At 38.6% G+C, this 15993-nt stretch overlaps 1 long non-coding RNA gene across 1 annotated transcript in view; it reads right to left on the bottom strand.

The window, feature by feature from the left end:
* Positions 1–15993, bottom strand: part of LOC132504416 (uncharacterized) — a 48913-nt gene that overhangs the window by 9157 nt on the left and 23763 nt on the right. The window lies entirely within an intron of this gene.

The following is a 15993-nucleotide window of genomic DNA, read 5'->3' as shown; positions in this document are numbered from 1 at the left end:
AATTTTCCAAGGCTTGATTTGTGACTCAAGATATGATCTATCCTGTAGAATGTTTCATGAGCACTAGAGAAAAATGTGTATTCTGTCGTTTTTGGATGGAATGTCCTATAAATATCAATTAAGTACATGTTGTTTAATGTATAATTTAAAGCTTGGGTTTCCTTATTTATTTTCATTTTGGATGATCTGTCCATTGGTGAAAATGGGGTGTTAAAGTCCCCTACTATGAATGTTTTACTGTCAATTTCCCCTTTTATGGCTGTTAGTATTTGCCTTATGTATTGAGGTGCTCCTATATTGGGTGCATAAATATTTACAATTGTTATATGTTCTTCTTGGATTTATCCCTTGATCATTATGTAGTGTAACTATCGATAAGATCATTATTAATATGTATGTTCCTATTCCCATTTTCTTAATTGTTTTGGGTTTGTTTTGTAGGTCTTTTCCTTCTCTTGTGTTTCTTGCCTAGACAAGTTCCTTTAGCATTTGTTGTAAAGCTGGTTTGGTAGTGCTGAACTCTCTCAGCTTTTGTTTGTCTGTATTGCTGGGTAGAGTAATCCTGGTTGCAGGTTCTTCTCCTTCATCACTTTAAATATGTCCTGCCACTTGCTTCTGGCTTGCAGAGTTTCTGCTGAAAGATCAGCTGTTAACCTTATGGGCATTCCCTTGTGTGTTATTTTTCCCTTACTGCTTTTAATATGTTTTCTTTGTATTTAATTTTTGACAGTTTGATTAGTATGTGTCTTGGCGTATTTCCCCTTGGAGTTATCCTGTATGGGAGTCTCTGTGCTTCCTGGACTTGATTAACTATTTCCTTTCCCATATTAGGGAAGTTTTCAACTATAATCTCTTCAAATATTTTCTCAGTCCCTTTCTTTTTCTCTTCTTCTTCTGGAACTCCTATAATTCAAATACTGGTGTGTTTAATGTTGTCCCAGAGGTCTCTGAGACTGTCCTCAGTTCTTTTCATTCTTTTTTCTTTATTCTGCTCTGCAGTAGTTATTTCCACTATTTTATTTTCCAGGTCACTTATCCGTTCTTCTGCCTTAGTTATTCTGCTATTGATCCCATCTATAGTCTTTTTCATTTCATTTATTGTGTTGTTCATCATTGTTTGTTTCATCTTTAGTTCTTCTAGGTCCTTGTTAAATGTTTCTTGCATTTTGTCCATTCTATTTGCAAGATTTTGGATCATCTTCACTATCATTATTCTGAATTCTTTTTCAGGTAGACTGCCTATTTCCTCTTCATTTGTTAGGTCTAATGCGTGTTTATCTTGCTCCTTCATCTGCTGTGTGTTTTTCTGTCTTCTCATTTTGCTTATCTTACTGTGTTTAGGGTCTCCTTTTTGCAGGCTGCAGGTTCATAGTTCCTGTTGTTTTGATGTCTGTCCCCAGTGGCTAAGGTTGGTTCAGTGGGTTGTGTAGGCTTCCTGGTGGAGGGGACTAGTGCCTGTATTCTGGTGGATGAGGCTGGATCTTGTCTTTCTGGTAGGCAGGTCCACATCTGGTGGTGTGTTTTGGGGTGTCTGTGGACTTCTTATGATTTTAGGCAGCCTCTCTGCTAATGGGTGGGGTTGCGTTCCTATCTTGCTAGTTGTTGGCATAGCATGTTCAGCACTGTAGCTTGCTGGTCATTGAGTGAAGCTTGTTGCTGGTGTTGAGATGGAGATCTCTGGGAGATTTTCGCTGTTTGATATTATGTGGAGCTGGGAGGTCTCTTGTGGACCAGTGTCCTGAAGTTGGCTCTTCCACCTCAGAGGCACAGCACTGACTCCTGGCTGCAGCACCAAGAGCATTTCATCCACACGGCTCAGAAAATGCAGAATCTCCGGGGGAAGAGTGGAGACGGTTCCTGCTCTCTGGAACGCTACCTGCTGGAATATGTGTTTTTTACGGTTTTTTTCCCTGTAATTGTTTTCTAATCTCATAGTGTTTTGGTCAGAAAATATGCTTGATATGATTTCAGTTTTCTTAAATTTACCAAGGCTTGATTTGTGACCTGGAGGGTGTTCCGTGTGCACTTGAGAAGAGAGTGTAATCTGTTGTTTTTGGATGGAATGTCCTATAAATATCAATGAAATCTATCTGGTGTAATTTTTCATTTAAAGCTTGTGTTTCCTTAGTAATTTTATGTCTAGATGATCTGTCCATTGGTGTAAGTGAGGTGTTAAAGTCCCCCCACTATTATTGGGTTACTGTCAATTTCCTCTTTTATAGCTGTTAGTATTTGCCTTATGTATTGTGGTGCTCTTATGTTGGGTGCATATATATTTATAATTGTTATATTTTCTTCTTGGACTGATCCCTTGATCATTATATAGTGTCCTTCCTTGTGTCTTACAACATTCTTTAAAGTCTACTTTATCTTATGAGAATTGCTACTCCAGCTTTCTTTTGATATCCATTTGCATGGAATATCTTTTTCCATCCCCTCACTTTCAGTCTGTATGTGTCCCTAGGTGTGAAGTAGGTCTGTTGTAGACAGTATATATATGGGTCTTGCTTTTGTACCCATTCAGTGAGCCTGTGTCTTTTGGTTACAGCATTTAATCCATTCACATTTAATATAACTATCAACATGTACATTCCTATTACCATTTTTCAATTGCTATGGGTTTGTTTTTCTAGGTACTTTTTTACTATTGTGTTTCCCACTTAGAGAAGTTCCATTAGCATTTGTTGTAGAGCTGGTTTGGTGGTGATGAATTCTCTTAGCTTTTGCTTGTCTGTAATGCTTTTGATTTCTTTTTTGAATCTGAATGAGATCCTTGCTGGGTAGAGTACTCTTGGTTGTAGGTTCTTCCATCACTTTAAGTATATCGTGCCACTCCCTTCTGGGTTGTAGAGTTTCTGCTGAGAAATCAGCTGATAACCTTATGGGAGTTCCCTTGTATATTATTTGTCATTTTCCCCTTGTTGTTTTCAATAATTTTTTTTTGTCTTTAATTTTTGACAGACAGTGTGATTACTATGTGTCTCAGTGTGTTTCTCCTTGGGTTCATCCTGTATGGGATTCTCTGCACTTCCTGGACTTGGGTAGCTATTTCCTTCCCCATATTAGGGAAGTTTTCGACTACAATCTCTTCAAGTATTTTTTCGGATCCTTTCTCTCTCTCTTTTCCTTCTGGGACCCCTATAATGTGAAAGTTTTTGCGTTTAATGTTGTCTCAGAGGTCTCTTAGGTTGTCTTCATTTCTTTTCGTTCTTTTGTCTTTATTCTGGTCCATGGCAGTGAATTCCACCATTCTGTCTTTCAGCTCACTTATTTTTGTTGTTTCATTGTTTTTGTTTAGGAAGATATTGATATTCAAATGAAATCCAACCATGAATATTAATTTTTGCATTTTATTAACATTTAACAAAAGGATATATATCCTTTCAATAAGTGTACATCTATGTATTTTTCCAAATTGATGTCACCTGTGTAACCAGCTCCTAGGTTAAGAAATAGAATATTATTGGTACCACAAAGGCTTCTTTCATGCTTCCTTGTAGTCTTCCTTTCCCCCCCAAAAAAACACCATTTAGATTTCTAACAGATTAAGTTACATTTTCCTATTTTTATCCCGTATTTGGATACAATATACTGTATACCTTTTTTTTTTTTTTTTTGTGGTACGCGGGCCTCTCACTGTTGTGGCCTCTCCTGCTGCGGAGCACAGGCTCCGGACGCACAGGCTCAGCAGCCATGACTCATGGGCCCAGCGCTCCACGGCATTTGGCATTTTCCTGGACTGGGGCATGAACCCGCGTTCCCTGCATCGGCAGGCGGACTCTCAACCACTGCGCCACCAGGGAAGCCCCACTGTATACCTTTTTTGATTTACCTTATTCAAAATTATATTTTGTGACATTTATTCATGTTGTGAAGCATTTTAGATTATTTACATCATTGCTGTTCAATGTTATTTTGTGTCATTGCATGACAGCTTATCCATTCTTCTGTTGATGGACATGTGTATAGTGTCTAGTTTGGGACCATTACAAATCATGCTGCTATGAACAGTTTAGTATATTTTTTGTAAGCATATGGACATATTTCTTTCAGATTTGTATCTAGAAATAACATTGCTTGGTAACAGTGTAAGTGTATTTTTAACTTGAGTTGATGCTGACAAGCAGTTTTAAAAATATCAATTTATACTCCCACCAGCAATTTGTGAGTGTGGTTGCTCAACAGCATCCTCCCTGATACTTGGTATGTTCTGATGCTTTATTTCAGTAAATCTGATACATGTATATTGCATTGTGGTTTTCGTATTTATTTTATTTTATTTTTTCCTAAATGTCCATCGACAGATGAATGGATAAAGATGTGGCACATATATACAATGGAATATTACTCAGCCATAAAAAGAAATGAAACTGAGTTATTGGTAGTGAGGTGGATGGACCTAGAGCCTGTCATATAGAGTGAAGTAAGTCAGAAAGAGAAAAAAAAATACCGTATGCTAACATATATATGGAATCTAAAAAAAATGGTACTGATGAACCTAGTGGGAAGACAGGAATAAAGACGGAGACAGACATAGAGAATGGACTTGAGAACATGGGCCAGGTGGGGAATGGGAATGTATTTTTAACTTGCATTTCCCTGATCGCCAATGAAGGTGAGGACTTTTTAATATAGTTATTAGACATTTGGGTATTTTTTGTGAAAATGTTCAAATCTATGAACGTTTTGCGGGGGGATGATATTTTTAATTTTTTTTAAAGAAGGTCCTTTATGTGTAGTGAAGTCTGGGACAATTTGGTGGATACATGTATTGCAAGTATCTTCTTCACTGTTGACGATGGCTCTTTTAGTGCCTAGCGAATGACATCAAAACTTACAGTTAAAAAATAAAAAATCATCAGTTTAGCCAGGTGGTCCCATCTGGTCTGCGGCAGGCTCCGGTGACCTTGGTTGGTCCCACGTGTCAGTTGTAGGTGCCAAGCTTACTGATTCTGGTCTGTGACCTTGGTTCTTCTTTACACGGCCTCTCATTTTCCAGATGACTAACTTCAGCCCCTTCACATGGCAGCCAAAAGGTTCCAAGTGCAGTAAGAAAGGGCGAGCCCTGATGCACAAGAATGGCTCTTCAGTTTTCTCTTGCTTCATGTTTCCCAGCGCCCTATTTGGCCAGATAAAGTCATGTGGCCAACGCAAATTCAAGGGGAGGGAAAACAATTGATGAGAGAATCTGCAGTGTCAGGATAAGGATGCAGAGAGAGAAAGAATATATCCCATTTTTACAAGCTACCACTGTCTCTGGTTGCAGATATTTACATTCTAGGCTCATGCAAAATATACTCGCTTTTATGCATGATCCCAAAGTTATCAAATTCTGGCATAAAGCTCAATGTCTAGAATTTCACAATTTGTATTAAATTTGACCGTATCTCCTCAGAGATGGCTGCTGTTGATCTAAGGAATATGAACTATTAAACAAGCTATCTGACCCCATCACACCCACCATGCAGTGGTAATAAAGCAACACGATGACTGTAATAGACTCTTCCATTCCTAAACGGGAGGAACAAGAAGCACATAACAGTCTGTAGCTCCATAGGAGTGCTGAAATTCCACAAGGTAAAAAGGTGACAAGACCCCCATCTCTAGGGACAAGAAACATTCCTGATTAGACCCTGCTTCTAAGTTCGGGAAGTAGAAGCAGGATATAATAGTAAAAATAAAAGCAAAAGTGAAAAAAAGATAAACTATCAACAGAGAAAATAAGCAGGCACATACTTGCAGATGACTTGGCGTTTTCTGCTTGCTTTCAGCCTCCACCAATTTGGGGGCTTGGAGTCTTCTTGAAATTTGATAAATCTTGTTCCTTTTTGGTCCAAATTGGTGGTCCAGTTGCTTTACAAGTCTTTTAAAATTATCTATCAAGACTTCAGCTTTTGTGAAGAAGGAGTAGATATAATTTTTGCTTTTTCTCTTTCTAAGTACAATTAAAAACCCTGGACATTATATATAAGACAAACATTAGACTCTGAAAAGTGGAGAAAAAGCAAACTGTCTATGGACATTGGGACTCCAAAATGGTGGGGCAGGGATTTCACTGGATTTTCTTTTAGTCTTGTATAATTTGAACAAGGAGCTAAAGAAGGCAGGAATTTTGAAATATCAGAAGGGTCAGACTCAAAAATCTCCCCAAAGGCCTTCTCTTTCTCACCATAGAACCAGGAAATAGGCAGCCTAGCAAGATGGTAAACTTTTAAAAAATAAGCACTGTAGTTAAACAGTCCTCCAAAGACAAGACTGTGACCCTGTCCAATTGAGCAAAGGCCAAGGGACCACTCTACCTTCCCCAGACAGTAACAAGCTGTGGGAAAACTCCTGCCAAGGTGGTGTCAGAAAAGGCCAAATAGGGAGGCAAAGCTTCTTTAGCTTATGGTCATTATTATTCAACCTAAATCTTAACAATATTCACCGCTTAATAAGGAAACAGTCTTCATCAACATTTATCATGAATATTATTACGCTAGGGCTTTCTTGTGACCTTCTTATAAGTTTTATCAGTAGTATATTTTCTGTTTTTAAAATTTATCAAATGTATTTTTCTTTCATTTTGTGGAATTGTTGTTTTCATGTCATTATTTTTATCTTGAAGGTTGCATGTAACAGATTATTATTTTTTTTACTTTCTGTAACGGTTTACCGAGAATAATTAACCTTTTCTCTCAATTTTAAGGATCACATGGAACTCTATTTATAAATACACATATGCACACATAAACGCAACTACAAACAAAAGTAGAGGGTGTATATGTGTTTGTGCATCTTTGTGTGTCTGTATCATACATAAGAGTAGGAGATGAGAGGAAGTCATAAGACTGGGAAATAGAAGTTCAGATTGGTCATATTTGCTGATTATAAATATGGTTGATACGACTTGCCCATACAATGTTTCTCTAATGGAGGGGAGGTATCAATTGTTAGTACCTTTAAACACCAATAACAATATATCCTAATAAATATGCATAAGACATGCATGACTAATATCAGTAGTTCACAAATACAGAAGATTATCTATATGCAGATTTGGGAGATAATATGAAATTCTAATATTTTACCTTCCAAAAAAAATTCTTGATAAACATTGGAAATTTGTAAAAGCATTTTTATGTTATTTTATTTTTAGAGTGTGCATAACCTAATCCAGTCCTTTTTTTCATAGTAATTATATTTAAACTTCTTAATTAGCAGATTATAACTCTTGTAAATAACATTATGCTAGTGTTTTAAATAAAATTAAGAAAATATGATTTTACAACGTATAAATATTTATGCACTTTAAATAAATAATTTATATTAATATACTCAGAGAAAATAGTGCTTTAAATTGATTATGTAAAGTATATGCTTTAGGGCTTCCCTGGTGGCGCAGTGGTTGAGAGTCCACCTGCTGATGCAGGGGACACGGGTTCGTGCCCGGTCCAGGAAGATCCCACATGCCGCGGAGTGGCTGGGCCCGTGAGCCATGGCCGCTGAGCCCGCGCGTCCGGAGCCTGTGCTCCGCAACGGGAGAGGCCACAACGAGAGGCCCACGTAAAGTATATGCTTTATTACACAGTAAAATTATGACCATGTAAACATAACTAAACCCCCCAAAATGCAACCTTGAAGAAGATATAGCACAATAAGATTTCCTAAAGTATATAGGCAATAATAATCTGTTGGTTTCTCCTTGCTATTTCTAAATATTTTTAAAAGATCAATTTTTCAGGGTCTCCATGAGATTTCATGGAATTTGATGTTTCACAGATTTGATAGCATTTTTTCTTATTGAGTATAGCTGTGTGAAATCTAAATTGTCCTCAGGTATTCTGTCTTCAAATGAAGTTATTGCAAGTACTTTTCTCATTTTTGACATTTCTCTGACAGAAAAATCCTCTCTACAGAAGTAATGGAGAAAAGCATTGCTTCAAGAAAAATAATTATAAGCTGTGGTTTAAACATTAAACACCAGGTTTGAGTTTAAAAAGAAATCTGAAGTTGACCTTTAAGATAAGGTTTAATGTCTTTTATTAAAACTAAAACACAGAGGCTGAGGGGAAGATGGCAGAAGAGTAAGACGCGGAGATCACCTTGCTCCCCACAGATACATCAGAAATACATCTACACGTGGAACAACTCCTACAGAACACCTACTGGATGCTGGCAGAAGACCTCAGACCTCCCAAAAGGCAAGAAACCCCACACGTACCTGGGTAGGGCAAAAGAAAAAACAGAGACAAAAGAATAGGGATGGGACCTGCACCAGTGGGAGGGACCTGTGAAAGAGGAAAGGTTTCCATATACTAGGAAGCCCCTTCGTGGGCGGAGACTGTGGGAGGCAGAGGGGGGAGTTTCGGAGCCGCGAAGGAGATCACAGCAACAGGGGTGCGGAGGGCAAAGCGGGGAGATCCCTGCACAGAGGGTCGGTGCCGACCAGCACTCACCAGCCCGAGAGGCTTGTCTGCTCACCCGCCAGGGCGGACGGGGCTGCGAGCTGAGGCTTGGGCTTTGGTCGGAGCGCAGGGAGAGGACTGGGGTTGGCTGCGTAAACACAGCCTGAAGGGGTTAGTGCACCATGGCTGGCCGGGAGGGAGTCCGGGGAAAAGTCTGGACCTGCCGAAGAGGCAAGATATTTTTTCTTCCCTCTTTGTTTCCTGGTGCGCAAGGAGAGGGGTTTAAGAGTGCTGCTTAAAGGAGCTCCAGATACGGGCGCGAGCCACGGCTAAAAGCGCGGACCCCAGAGACGGGCGGGAGATGCTAATGCTGCTGCTGCCACCACCAAGAAGCCTGTGTGCGAGCACAGGTCACTCTCCACACCCCTCTTCCGCGGAGCCTGTGCAGCCCGCCACTGCCAGGTTCCCGGGATCCAGGGACAACTTCCCCGGGAGAACGCACGGCGGGCCTCAGGCTGGTGCAACGTCATGCCGGCCTCTGCTGCCGCAGGCTCGCCCTGCACTCCACGCCCCTCCCTCCCCCTGGCCTGAGCCAGAGTCCCCAAATCAGCGGCTCCTTTAAACCCGTCCTGTCTGAGCAAAAAAGACGCCCTCCAGTAACCTACACGCAGAGGCGGGGCCAAATCCAAAGCTGAGCCCTTGGGAGCTGTGCGAACAAAGAAGAGAAAGGGAAATCTCTCCCAGCAGCCTCAGAAGCAGCAGATTAAAGCTCCACAATCAACTTGATGTACCCTGCATCTGTGGAATACATGAATAGACGCGAATCATCCCAAATTGAGGAGGTGGACTCTGAGAGCAAGTTTATGATTTTTTCCCCTTTTCCTCTTTTTGTGAGTGTATGCTTCTGTGTGAGAATTTGTATAGCTTTGATTCCACCATTTGTCCTAGAATTCTGTTTTTGTTTTTAATTTTTTAATTTTAATTTTAATAACTTTATTATATCTTACCTTCTTTCCTTCTTTCCTTCCTTCCTTCCTTCCCTCCCTCCCTCCTTTAGACAACGAATCATCCCAAATTGAGGAGGTGGATTTTGAGAGCAAGATTTATGATTTTTTCCCCTTTACCTCTTTTTGTGAGGGTGTATGTGTATGCTTCTATGTAACATTTTGTCTGTATAGCTTTGCTTCCACCATTTGTCCTAAGGTTCTATCCATCCCTCTGTTTCTAAATAATTATTTTTTAATTTAATAACTTTATTATACTTTATTTTACTGTATCTGCTTTCTTTCTTTTTTCCTTCCTTCCCTCTTTCCTTCCTTCCTCCCTTTCTTTCCTCCTTTTCTTCTTTCTTCCTTCCTTCCTTCCCTTTTTCCTTCCTTCCTACTTCTACTAATTCTCTCTCTCTACTTTTTCTCCCTTTTATTGTGAGCCATGTGGATGAAAGGCTCTTGGAGCTGCAGCCAGGAGTCAGTGCTGTGCCTCTGAGGTGGGAGAGCCAACTTCAGGACACTGGTCCACAAGAGACCTCCCAGCTCCACATAATATCAAACGGCGAAAATCTCCCAGAGATCTCCATCTCAACACCAGCACCCAGCTTCACTCAACGACCAGCAAGCTACAGTGCTGGACAACCTATGCCAAACAACTAGCAAAACAGGAACACAACCCCACCCATTAGCAGAGAGGCTGCCTAAAATCATAGTAAGTCCCAAAACACCACCACCACACGTGGACCTGCCCACTAGAGAGACAAGATCCAGCCTCATCCACCAGAACACAGGCACTAGTCCCCTCCACCAGGAAGCCTACACAACCCACTGAACCAACCTTAGCCACTGGGGACAGACATCAAAACAACAGGAACTATGAACCTGCAGCCTGCAAAAAGGAGACCCCAAACACAGTAAGATAAGCAAAATGAGAAGACAGAAAAACACACAGCAGATGAAGAAGCAAGATAAACACGTACTAGACCTAACAAATGAAGAGGAAATAGGCAGTCTACCTGAAAAAGAATTCAGAATAATGATAGTGAAGATGATCCAAAATCTTGCAAATAGAATGGACAAAATGCAAGAAACATTTAACAAGGACCTAGAAGAACTAAAGATGAAACAAACAATGATGAACAACACAATAAATGAAATGAAAAAGACTCTAGATGGGATCAATAGCAGAATTACTGAGGCAGAAGAACGGATAAGTGACCTGGAAAATAAAATAGTGGAAATAACTATTGCAGAGCAGAATAAAGAAAAAAGAATGAAAAGAACTGAGGACAGTCTCAAGAGACCTCTGGGACAACATTAAACACACCAACATTCGAATTATAGGGGTTCCAGAAGAAGAAGAGAAAAAGAAAGGGACTGAGAAAATATTTGAAGAGATTGTAGTTGAAAACATCCCTAATATGGGCAAGGAAATAGTTAATCAAGTCCAAGAAGCACAGAGAGTCCCATACAGGATAAACCCAAGGAGAAATATGCCAAGACACATATTACTCAAACTGTCAAAAATTAAATACAAAGAAAGCATATTAAAAGCAGCAAGGGAAAAACAACAAATAACACACAGGGAATCCCCATAAGGTTAACTGCTGATCTCTCAGCAGAAACTCTGCAAGCCAGAAGCGAGTGGCAGGACATACTGAAAGTGATGAAGGAGAAAAACCTGCAACCAAGATTACTCAACCCAGCAAGGATCTTATTCAGATTTGCTGGAGAAATTAAAACCTTTACAGACAAGCAAAAGCTGAGAGACTTCAGCACCACCAAAACAGCTTTACAACAAATGCTAAATGAACTTCTCTAGGCAAGAAACACAAGAGAAGGAAAAGACCTATAATAACGAACCCAAAACAATTTAGAAAATGGGAATAGGAACATACATATTGATATTTACCTTAAATGTAAATGGAATAAATGCTCCCACCAAAAGACACAGATTGGCTGAATGGATACAAAAACAAGATGCATATATATGCTGTGTACAAGAGACCCACTTCAGACCTAGAGACACATACAGACTGAAAGTAAGGGGATGGAAAAAGATATTCCATGCAAATGGAAACCAAAAGAAAGCTGGAGTAGCAATACTCATATCAGACAAAATAGACTTTAAAATAAAGACTATTACAAGAGACAAAGAAGGACACTACATAATGATCAAGGGATCGATCCAAGAAGACGATGTAACAATTGTAAATATTTATGCACCCAACATAGGAGCACCTCAATACATAAGGCAAATACTAACAGCCATAAAAGGGGAAATTGACAGTAACACATTCATAGTAGGGGACTTTAACACCCCACTTTCACCCATGGACAGATCATCCAAAATGAAAATAAATAAGGAAACCCAAGCTTTAAATTATACATTAAACAAGATGGACTTAGTTGATATTTATAGGACATTCCATCCAAAAACAACAGAATACACATTTTTCTCAAGTGCTCATGGAACATTCTACAGGATAGATCATATCTTGGGTCACAAATCAAGCCTTGGTAAATTTAAGAAAATTGAAATTGTATCAAGTATCTTTTCCGACGACAACGCCATGAGACTAGATATCAATTACAGGAAAAGATCTGTAAAAAATACAAACACATGGAGGCTAAACAATACACTACTTAATAACAAAGTGATCACTGAAGAAATCAAAGAGGAAATTTAAAAATACCTAGAAACAAATGACAATGGAGACACGACAACCCAAAACCTATGGGATGCAGCAAAAGCAGTTCTAAGAGGGAAGTTTATAGCAATACAAGCCCATCTTAAGAAGCAGGAAACATCTCAAATAAACAACCTAAACTTGCACCTAAAGCAATTAGAGAAAGAAGAACAAAAAACCCCAAAGTTAGCAGAAAGAAAGAAATCATAACAATCAGATCAGAAATAAATGAAAAAAAATGAAGGAAACAATAGCAAAGATCAATAAAACTAAAAGCTGGTTCTTTGAGAAGATAAACAAAATAGATAAACCATTAGCCAGACTCATCAAGAAAAAAAGGGAGAAGACTCAAGTCAATAAAATTAGAAATGAAAAAGGAGAAGTAACAATTTTCACTGCAGAAATAAAAAAGATCATGAGAGATTACTACAAGCAACTCTATGCCAATAAAATGGACAACCTGGAAGAAATGGACAAATTCTTATAAATGCACAGTGTGCCAAGACTGAATCAGGAGGAAATAGAAAATATGAACAGACCAATCACAAGCACTGAAATTGAACTGTGATTAAATATCTTCCAGCAAACAAAAGCCCAGGACCAGATAGCTTCACAGGTGAATTCTATCAAACATTTAGAGAAGAGCTAACACCTATCCTTCTCAAAATCTTCCAAAATATAGCAGAGGGAGGAACACTCCCAAATTCCTTCTACGAGGACACGATCACTTTCATACCAAAACCAGACAAGGATGTCACAAAGAAAGAAAACTACAGGCCAATATCACTGATGAATATAGATCCAAAAATCCTCAACAAAATGCTAGCAAACAGAATGCAACAGCACGTTAAAAGGATCATACACCATGATCAAGTGGGGTTTATTCCAGGAATGCAAGGATTCTTCAATATACGCAAATCTATCAATGTGATAAACCATATTAACAAATTGAAGGAGAAAAACCATATGATCATCTCAATAGATGCAGAGAAAGCTTTTGACAAAATTCAACACCCATTTATGATAAAAACTCTCCAGAAAGTAGGCATAGAGGGAACTTTCCTCAACATAATAAAGGCCATATATGACAAGCCCACAGCCAACATCATCCTCAATGGTGAAAAACTGAAACCATTTCCAATAAGATCAAGAACAAGGCAAGGTTGCCCACTCTTACCACTCTTATTCAACATAGTTTTGGAAGTTTTAGCCACAGCAATCAGAGAAGAAAAGGAAATAAAAGGAATCCAAATCGGAAAAGAAGAAGTAAAGCTGTCACTCTTTGCAGATGACATGATACTATACATAGAGAATCCTAAAGATGCTACCAGAAAACTACTAGAGCTAATCAATGAATTTGGTAAAGTAGCAGGATACAAAATTAATGCACAGAAATCTCTGGCATTCCTATACACTAATGATGAAAAATCTGAAAGTGAAATCAAGAAAACACTCCCATTTACCATTGCAACAAAAAGAATAAAATATCTAGGCATAAACCTACCTAAGGAGACAAAAGACCTGTATGCAGAAAACTGTAAGACACTGAAGAAAGAAATTAAAGATGATACAAATAGATGTAGAGATATACCATGTTCTTGGATTAGAAGAATCAACATTGTGAAAATGACTCTACTACCCAAAGAAATCTACAGATTCAATGCAATCCCTATCAAACTACCACTGGTATTTTTCACAGAACTAGAACAAAAAGTTTCAAAATTTGTATGGAAACACAAAAGACCCTGTATAGCCAAAGCAATCTTGAGAACGAAAAATGGAGCCGGAGGAATCAGGCTCCCTGCCTTCAGACTATACTACAAAGCTACAGTAATCAAGACAGCATGGTACTGGCACAAAAACAGAAAGACAGATCAATGGAACAGGATAGAAAGCCCAGAGATAAACCCACGCACATATGGTCACCTTATCTTTGATAAAGGAGGCAGGAATGTACAGTGGAGAAAGGACAGCCTCTTCAATAAGTGGTGCTGGGAAAACTGGACAGGTACATGTAAAAGTATGAGATTAGATCACTCCCTAACCCCATACACAAAAATAAGCTCAAAATGGAGTAAAGACCTAAATATAAGGCCAGAAACTATCAAACTCTTAGAAGAGGAAACATATGCAGAACACTCTATGACATAAATCACAGCAAGATCCTTTTTGACCCACCTCCTAGAGAAATGGAAATAAAAACACAAATAAACAAATGGGACCTAATGAAACTTCAAATCTTTTCCACAGCAAAGGAAACCATAAACAAGACCAAAAGACAACCCTCAGAATGGGAGAAAATATTTGCACATGAAGCAACTGACAAAGGATTAATCTCCAAAATTTACAAGCAGCTTATGCAGCTCAATAACAAAAAAACAACCCAATCCAAAAATGGGCAGAAGACCTAAATAGACATTTCACCAAAGAAGATATATAGACTGCCAACAAACACATGAAAGAATGCTTGACATCATTAATCATTAGAGAAATTGAAATCAAAACTACAATGAGATATCATCTCACAAGAGTCAGAATGGCCATCATCAAAAAATCTAGAAACAATAAATGCTGGAGAGGGTGTGGAGAAAAGGGAACCCTCTTGCACTGTTGGTGGGAATGTAAATTGATACAGCCTTCTGTGGAGAACCATATGGAGGTTCCTTAAAAAACCACAAATAGAACTACCAAATGACCCAGCAATCCCACTACTGGGCATATACCCTGAGGAAACCAAAATTCAAAAAGAGTCATGTACCAAAATGTTCATTGCAGCTCTATTTACAATAGCCTGGAGATGGAAACAACCTAAGTGCCCATCATCGGATGAATGGATAAAGAAGATGTGGCACATATATACAATGGAATATTACTCAGCCATAAAAAGAAACGAAATTGAGCTATTTGTAATGAAGTAGATAGATCTAGAGTCTGTCATGCAGAGTGATTAAGTCAGAAAGAGAAAGACAAATACCGTATGCTAACATATATAAATGGAATTTAAGAAAAAAAAAGTCATGAAGAACCTAGGGGTAAACAGGAATAAAGACACAGACCTACTGGAGAACGGACTTGAGGATATGGGGAGGGGGAAGGGTGAGCTGTGACAAAGCGAGAGAGAGGCATGGACATATACACACTACCAAACGTAAGGCAGATAGCTAGTGGGAAGCAGCCGCATAGCACAGGGATATCAGCTCGGTGCTTTGTGACCGCCTGGAGGGGTGGGATAGGGAGGGTGGGAGGGAGGGAGACATAAGAGGGAAGAGCTATGGGAACATATGTATATGTATAACCGATTCACTTTGTTATAAAGCAGAAACTAACACACCATTGTAAAGCAATTATACCCCAATAAAGATGTTAATAAAAAAAAAACCAACAACTAAAACACAGACAAAATACTTTTCTGTCTAATTTAAATAAAATTTCAACGTGCTGACAGTTTAATAAAAGGAGATTATTTAAGAAATGCAGACTTTTCATTTACTCAAAGGACATAATAAGGGAGTTAGAGATCTTTAAAGGATATAAAAAGGTTCCTGAATATTTAGTTTTGGGATTTTTTGGTCAGATCTATAAAGGGAAAGTGAGAAGTAAACTTACAGAGAATAGCTGTGAAATCTACATTTATGCATAATATTCATCTCATAAAATAAAATCCTCTAATTTATCCCAGTTCCTGTTGGAGTTGAAGAAATTATATATTGGTTTTAGAGTGAAAATGTTAGTAAGAGGCAAAGCAAAATTTTAATGATTGCATATAAATTTGGATAATTTACATAACTAATATTTTCAATTAAACCAAAAAATGTTTAAAAAATCACTATAGCTATAGCTTTATACCATGTTCCTTCAGAGAATGCCAAAGCATGACTTTTCATCAAAGTCACATTTAGATTCATATAAGTTCTGGCATTAGGAGTT

This window comes from Lagenorhynchus albirostris, chromosome 14, assembly GCF_949774975.1.
Source record: "Lagenorhynchus albirostris chromosome 14, mLagAlb1.1, whole genome shotgun sequence".
NCBI lineage: Eukaryota > Metazoa > Chordata > Mammalia > Artiodactyla > Delphinidae > Lagenorhynchus > Lagenorhynchus albirostris.
Note: the sequence above shows the minus strand (reverse complement) of the source record. Positions and strands in the feature narration are given on the sequence as shown.